Genomic DNA, 7,823 nt, shown 5'->3' with positions numbered 1-7,823 from the left:
GCCTACGGAATGGAGGCAATGATTCCCGTCGAAATAGACGAAGGATCACCCAGAACCATCTTCTACAACGAAGGAGGCAACCCTCAGGCACAAAGGGAAGAACTCGACCTCCTTCCCGAGGTCCGAGAAAGAGCCCGAATCAGAGAAGAAGTCTTAAAACGACGAACGGCCCTCAGATATAACCGAAAGGTGATAAAACGAAGCTTCTCCACTCACGACCTGATTTTAATCCGAAACGACATCGGAACACAAAAATCGGGAGAAGGAAAGCTAGCCGCAAATTGGAAGGGGCCCTACAAAGTAACAGAATCTTAGGGACAGGCTACTACAAGATATCCGACCTAGAAGGCAATGAGCTGCCCAGAACCTGGCACGCCTGTAACCTAAGACGATACTACAGCTAGAATAACTTAACCCGAGGTGTACTCTTTTTTCCCCACGAGGGTTTTTTAATGAGACACCCGGTTAAGTAGGACACCCGACCTAGTCAAAAGGGTAAACACTTTGTACATATTCTTCTTTTTAATAATCAAATTTCTTTATTTTCTCTTTCTCGTTATAAAGCATATCCTAAAAAGTACCCCACCAAGGCGCATTAATTTATGCTCGGCAAAACGCAAAAATCATTTGCCAAAGGCCATACGAGGTCGGCAAAGATGAAGCGACGAGGTTCAAATTAATGTGAGAATTATAAAAGTAACTCTGAAATGGCTCAAAAAGCCAATAGAAAGAAGTTACAAAAATAACTTAAAAAGGCCGACCAAACAACGAAGTCGGACCTGACCAAAGGGGTACTCAAGGATCCCGATGTCCGAGAGTAACTCGGACCCAAGAAAGAAGCTGGCAAAAGAACCAGGACTTCGAGAAACGCTAGCTAAAAGTTGTTACCCAAAAACAACTAAAAAGCAAAAAGCGAGAAAGTCAAGGCGCTAGCTAAAAAGTTGTTACCCAAAAACAACTAAAAAGCAAAAAAGCGAGAAAGTCAAGGCGCTAGCTAAAAAGTTGTTACCCAAAAACAACTAAAAAGCAAAAAGCGAGAAAGTCAAGGCGCTAGCTAAAAAGTTGTTACCCAAAAACAACTAAAAAGCAAAAAGCGAGAAAGTCAAGGCGCTAGCTAAAAAGTTGTTACCCAAAAACAACTAAAAAGCAAAAAGCGAGAAAGTCAAGGCGCTAGCTAAAAAGTTGTTACCCAAAACAACTAAAAAGCAAAAAGCGAGAAAGTCAAGGCGCTAGCTAAAAAGTTGTTACCCAAAAAAACTAAAAAGCAAAAAGCGAGAAAGTCAGGCACTAGCTAAAAGGTTGTTACCCAAAAACAACTAAAAAGCAAAAAGCGAGAAGTCAAAGCGCTAGCTAAAAAGTTGTTACCCAAAGACAACTAAAAAGCAAAAAGCGGGAAGTCAAAACGCTAGCTAAAAAGTTGTTATCTGAGAACAACTAAAAGCATAAAAGCGGAACAAGACAAATCGAAACACAAAGCATGGCATAATAAAGCTACAAGAGTAGCTAAAATAGCAGAACAGGTGTCCAAATGTTTGCAGAAAACATCCAAAAAACAAAAAGCCCACAGGTCGGGCAAAAGCACAAAAGTACAAAAAATTACAGAGGATCAAGGCCCTTTCCAGACTCCGCATCAACACCTGGCTGAAACATGGATATCGGGACTGCAGGAACAGCACCATCGCTTGGAACCTCCATACCAACTCTATCCTCGGCCAAAGGTGAAGTCGGGTTCACGACCGGAGCCTCGGGTCGGACACCGGAGCCTTGGGGTCGGACATCGGAACCTCATCCTCAACAGGGGCAGGAACAATCTTCCCCTCCACAACCATGTTATCCGTACTGAACAAACTGAGATCCAATTCGGGAGCAAGAACCGGACCTGATCCCTCAAATTCACAAACATAGCATCCATACCCTTGGCCACATTATCTTCCAGCTCATAAAAGTCATCCCGAGCAGATTGCAGCTTCTCCTTCGTCTCCACAAGCTCAGCATACAGCTTGGTATAGTTCTCCGTCGCCACCCTCGCCATCTCCTCAGACGTCTTCGCCACCGCCACAGCCACGGTAGCCCTAGTCTTCTCTTCCTCCAAAGACTCCTCCAGCTCGGCAATCCTAGCATCCTTCAGCTGACTAACCTTATCAAGCTCGGACCGGCCTTCTCAAGTCGGGAGCTGGTCGCCCCAAGGGGAGCTTTCTTAAACTCCCGAGCAATGGCGGCATGAAGGCTAGCCATCCCAACACAACTCCGCGCCATATACTGAAAGTGATGCTCCATGGACGCATCATCAGTAGAAATAAAAGTCTGAGGAAGAATGTGCTGCTCAACCCAACCGAGAGCATCGAAATCCTTGTCATTGAAACCAGCAGGCTCTCGGGAAGTCTTCTGTTTCTTGGGGGGAGGACCCGAGGTCGAGGTCGGGGAAAGCTGACCGGGTCCGGAAGTCGGAGGATCCTGAGTTATAGCTCGGAACTGAGGGACCGGAATGGTCTTCGACCGAGTCTGAACACCAATTGTAGTCTTCTGCGGAAGAAGGTCGGGGAGAAGCTTCAGCCTCGATATTCCGAGATGCCGCAGATTTCTTCGCTCGACGGAGAAACTTCATAGATCAGCCTGAGAAGACATCTCTGCAGAAACGAAACAAAGGTTATCAAACAGAAAGATCAAAACAAAGTCAAAATATGAAAATGAAATCTCAAAAAGAGGTCGGGAACTACCTAACTCGGAACGGAGAAGGCTTGGATCTCCCAACATTTCTTCGTATCCAAGTGAGGTGCCCGACCCCATAGACTGCTCAACACACCAACGAAAGCCTGTTCCACCTCATCTAGACTCTCGAAAGTGTACTTAACCGACACCACACTCTCTTGCCAACAAAGAGGAAACGAAGGCTCCCCACTCTCATCTAAGAAAAAAGGTCGGACATCTCCAACAGCCCGGACTTTGAAGTAATAGTTTTTGAAATCGTGAAACGACTCATCATACAAAGTGCAAAATTTCCTACCTGGTTAGCCCTAAACGAAACCCAGGACACCTTCCCAGCACCCGACCCCGGCTTCGTCAGTACAACAGATAAGAAAAAAGAGAAACAGAAGGGGAGACGCCTAAAATCTGACACAAATGGAAAAGCTTTAAAAACGCCCAAGAGTTCGGATGGAGTTGTGTAGGGGCAAGGTTACAAGACCAAAGGACCTCGGATTCCAGGTCGGTGAAAGGAAGACGGACACCTAGCTTGGAGAAGAAACAATCATAAGCATAGAAGAAAAGTTTCTCGGAACTCTCTAACGGCGGAAAACATACCCTCTCCTCGGACTCCGGGGCTGCTAACTCGTAATCCCTCGACTCCCTGTTCTCACAAATACTACACTCCCTACGGAACCTAATCAGATACTCAGAATCTACAACAGACGGGACCCTTAAAGGAGCAGGATCTACCCAACCTAGACCACTCGGAATCTTGGTCGACATTGCTTGAAACCTTTCGAGACATAAAAAAAATCTTGCCTACAAAGAAAGAATACAACAGCAAGACAAAATCACACAAAGGCAGAAAAACCAAATTCAACAAAAACAAAAGAAAGCAAAGTTCTTTTACAAACAAGAAGGCAGCAACTCGAATAACAAAAATGGATCGGAGAAAAGAGTCCCCCCCCACACACATACAAAGCAATAGCGGCGCCTCTTTTCGGGGCAACCCGGGCATAGAAGATATCAGAAAAAAGAAGCGTACGAAGAATAAAGCGAAAAAAACAAACCTGGAAAAGAAAAGCGACGAGCTCCGACGAAAGGAAAAACGGCGGCGCAGAAAAAACTCTGAAAAAACGCACAAAAAATGGAAGACGAAGAACAGAGAGAAAGAAGAGAAGATGCTCGAAAAGAAGTGATGAATAAACAAAGAAAAATGAAGAAAGGGGCAAATAAATAAAGCCTCCACAGAGCGCCGCACGGAAATCGAGGAAGAAACGGTAACAAGCAATAAATGCTGAAACGACCGTTTTCAAATTTTGAAAAAACTACTATGCCCGAGCTCGACCTTCCGAAAAAAGACGAACTCGGGCAGGGGCACTGTTCATACCCTGACCGAGCTCTCCAAACTCGGTAATGCTGATAGAAGGCCCGACCTCGACCCAAGGCCCACGTTCGAGGTCGGACCTCGGACAAACAGGCCAAAGAAAGGCCCATCAGAAGGAACTAAGCCCAAAACCTAAAGGCCGAAAGGGCCTGGGAAAGGCGGTTCCGCAAAGATAGAGATGAATCTCCCAAAAGATAAGATAAGATAAGAATATCTTATCCAGGATGATCGCAGCCAACTACTATAAATACACTGGAGCACCCAGGTATAACGCATACTCTAATTCTACTTGATATCTGCTTGGACCCATGCTAACTTAAGCATCGGAGTGTCATTGCAGGTACAACCCCCCGCCGTTCAGCACAACCAGCTCGGGTCACAGACCCCCCACCTCGGGCCTTGCCAGAAGACCGAGCTACACGTTTCAGGTAACCCTCGGAACAAATACAAAGAATTAGCAACAACAATCAAGGAAATCACAATTATCATGAATTACCTCAAATTGCACTATTAAAAGAAAACAAAGAGAACAAGAGTATCTCAATTACAAAACCTAGAAACAAAATAAGAGAAATTACAACAAGAAGATAGGGATAGAAAGAAGAACCAAAGTGTAGCAATCACCAATTGAAGGTAGAAGTAGAAGGAGACTTGAATTAAACCTAGAACTATGAGATCCTAATCTAACCCTAATTCCTAATCCTAATTCTAGAGAGAAGAGAGAGCTTCTCTCTCTAACTTTAACTACTTCTAAAACTAAACTATGACTAATGATTAAAAGTATGTTGATTCCTCTTCAATCCTTGGCTTAAATAGCATCAGAAATGAGTTGGATTGGACCCACAAGGCTTCTAAAATCGCTGGCCACGTGTTGCATTAAGTGGGTCATGTGCCACCATCAGTGCGTCCGCGTACCGTGCGCGTGCGCGCCCTTATGCGCGATGCAACTATGGAAAATCTTATATCGTTTCGAAGCCCCAGATGTTAGCTTTCCAACCCAACTGGAACCGCATCATTTGGACCTCTGTAGCTCAAGTTATGGTCAATTAAGTACAAAGAGGTTGGCTTGACAGCTTTCCGGTTCTTTCATTTCTTCATGAGTTCTCCAACTTATCATGCTTTCTTTCTTCATTCCCTTGATCCAATCTTTACCTCCTAAATCTGAAATCACTTAACAAACATATCAAGGCATCTAATAGATTCAAGGTGAATTAAATTTAGCTATTTTGAGTCCTAAAAAGCATATTTTCACTCTTAAGCACAATTAAAGGAGAATATACAAACCATGCTATTTCATTGCATAAATGTGGGTAAAGGTTATAAATCCCCTAAATCAAGCATAAGATAAGTCCTACAAATGGGGTTTATCAATGCCCTGGCATCACAATACCAAACTTAAAGCTTGCTTGTCCCTAAGCAAGTACTGAAACATAAGAAAAATGAATGAAAGAACAAGATAAACAAATATTATTATTGAAGTTCAAATCCCTGGTTTATGGGGTTTCATGCATAGCAACTTAGGTTCATTCCTTCACTGGTTTTCAGGCCTTTATCATGCCCTTGAACACTTACTTGATTGTATCCTTTGAGACTTCCTATTTATTGATCCTCCCTTCTTTTCAAGGTTTTATTGCATTCTTTTTAGGCTAAGTGCTTTGTGAGAGGGTGACTCTTTATAATAAGCTTTTAGCCAACACTCCCAAACCAGTTGGTTCAAGGTGCTAGGTGTTAAGACACCCCTAAGGACTGACTCCCTCAAGTCTCTTTCTCCCATACATACACACCACAGGCACATGGTTTGTTATTTTTTTCTTTCTTGAGACCTTGGTGTCCAGCACCTCTTTAGGTTACTAAGTGCTCTGTAGCAAAGGTTGCTCTTGATAGTGAACTTTTAGCTAATAATCCCGGATTAGTTAACCCAAGTTACCAGGTGATAAGGCATCCCTAAGAGCTTATTCATCCAAGCATATCCCTTGCACAGGAACACCACAAACACATGCCTCAATATTCAAACCCTTGGTGCCTAGCCCTATTTCTTATTATTTTTCTTTCCTTTAATTGGGATCTTATTGTTTGGTTAGTCTCATATGGTGTGTCTCAAGCGTGTGAATGGGAGCATATAGTTGCCTATACACCTTGTTAGTGAACCAACTTAGCTAATCAATGATCCTACCACAAATATTCAGAATTTGCTTCACAAGATAACTCTACTCTTGTTTTTCATAACATTTTCTTTTTAATTGACTTAAAAGGACAAGCATACATGTAAGCATGATGAAAATGAGAGACATGGACCTAGACCAACACACTTAGACCTAAACACTGAAATCCTAAAGGCAGAATTTAAAATTACTAAACTACTATGAAAGTATGTTCTATTTCATACATGATTTTCCTTATTTAAAGCTTGAAAAAGATAGAACTAAGAAGGAACTCCACCACCTTTTACTTATTGGAATGCACATGTTCTCTTTCTTGTTTGTCCTCTTTATGTCCACTTGCACTTCCTTGCATCCGATTCATTCTAGTCCTTTTCCAATCTTCCAGTGCCTTCCTTACTGATTCATGACTCTTTTCGGCTCTTTCTCGTTCCACCCGTGCTAATTCATCCTTTACGTCCTCATATTTTGTGACCCCCAGGTGCAATACAGGCAGTTGTCTGACTAAGAATCCGAGTCTAGCTTGAGTGTTTACATGATATCCAGTCTCACTCATGTAGACTGCTTCCGAGAACGCTCTGTATTCATCGAAAAGATCTGCCTGTTCTCTTTGTTTCCGATGCATCTCATGAATGTGTGCACCTTGATGTGCTTGGATGTTGATTAGCTTTTGGATGGCTTCTTGTTGTTGATCTTGCTTTTGGTTCAAGTTGTGGAAGGATTCATTCCACTGTCTCCCTTGTTCCAATTGCTGCTCCATCAATTGTTTTTGCGACTCCCCTTGTTGATTCATCCATCTAGAGAGTGATTCTTCTTGGCGGTCCATTATTTGCATTTGAAGCTCCTTCTGTGCCCCTTGATTCTCCATGTATTGCCTAGACAATGCATCAATAGCTTCTTGTAATTGGTGCATGTCTAAAGTGGGTGGAGCTTGCTCATCTGGGTTTTATCCTTCTTCAACATGATGGGCTGGCCTCTTTCCTAGTCTTCGTTGAGGTAGGAGAGGTGCAACGGCATGCATCCGTCGAAGAGTAATTGGGATGCCAACTTTTATCCATTCGGGGTCCTTTGCGCAAAGACGGAAAATGGTGCTAGGGTAGCCTAACCTTCCTCCAGAATAACTTTTCTCAGCGAACTTCCGAATGCCTTGAGCTATGAGTTCTTGAACCTTGATCTCTCCTTCCATCATTATGCATTGTACCATTATTGCCCTCTTAAGGTTTACTGAGTTATTTCCAGCGGGGGATGGATCTCCTTACAATTTCGAACCACCCCTTTGCTTCAGGGTTAAGGTCCCCTCTTTTAATGAATTTGGGCTTTTTATGGGGATCTCTTACCCAATCCGTGATAGGCAAAATTGTGACTCATACTTTTCACAACTCGAATAATTCCTAGTAATGGCTCCAAAAAAATTTGGTGCATAATACTATGGTTCACACACATTCTTCACAACTTCGCACAACTAACCAGCAAGTGCACTGGGTCGTCCAAGTAATAAATCTTACATGAGTAAGGGTCGATCCCACGGAGATTGTTGGTATGAAGCAAGCTATGGTCATCTTGTAAATCTCAATCAGGCGGATTATAATGGT

Source organism: Arachis stenosperma, chromosome 10 (assembly GCF_014773155.1).
Source record: "Arachis stenosperma cultivar V10309 chromosome 10, arast.V10309.gnm1.PFL2, whole genome shotgun sequence".
Classification (NCBI taxonomy): Eukaryota; Viridiplantae; Streptophyta; class Magnoliopsida; order Fabales; family Fabaceae; genus Arachis; species Arachis stenosperma.
This window is presented reverse-complemented; position numbering follows the sequence as displayed.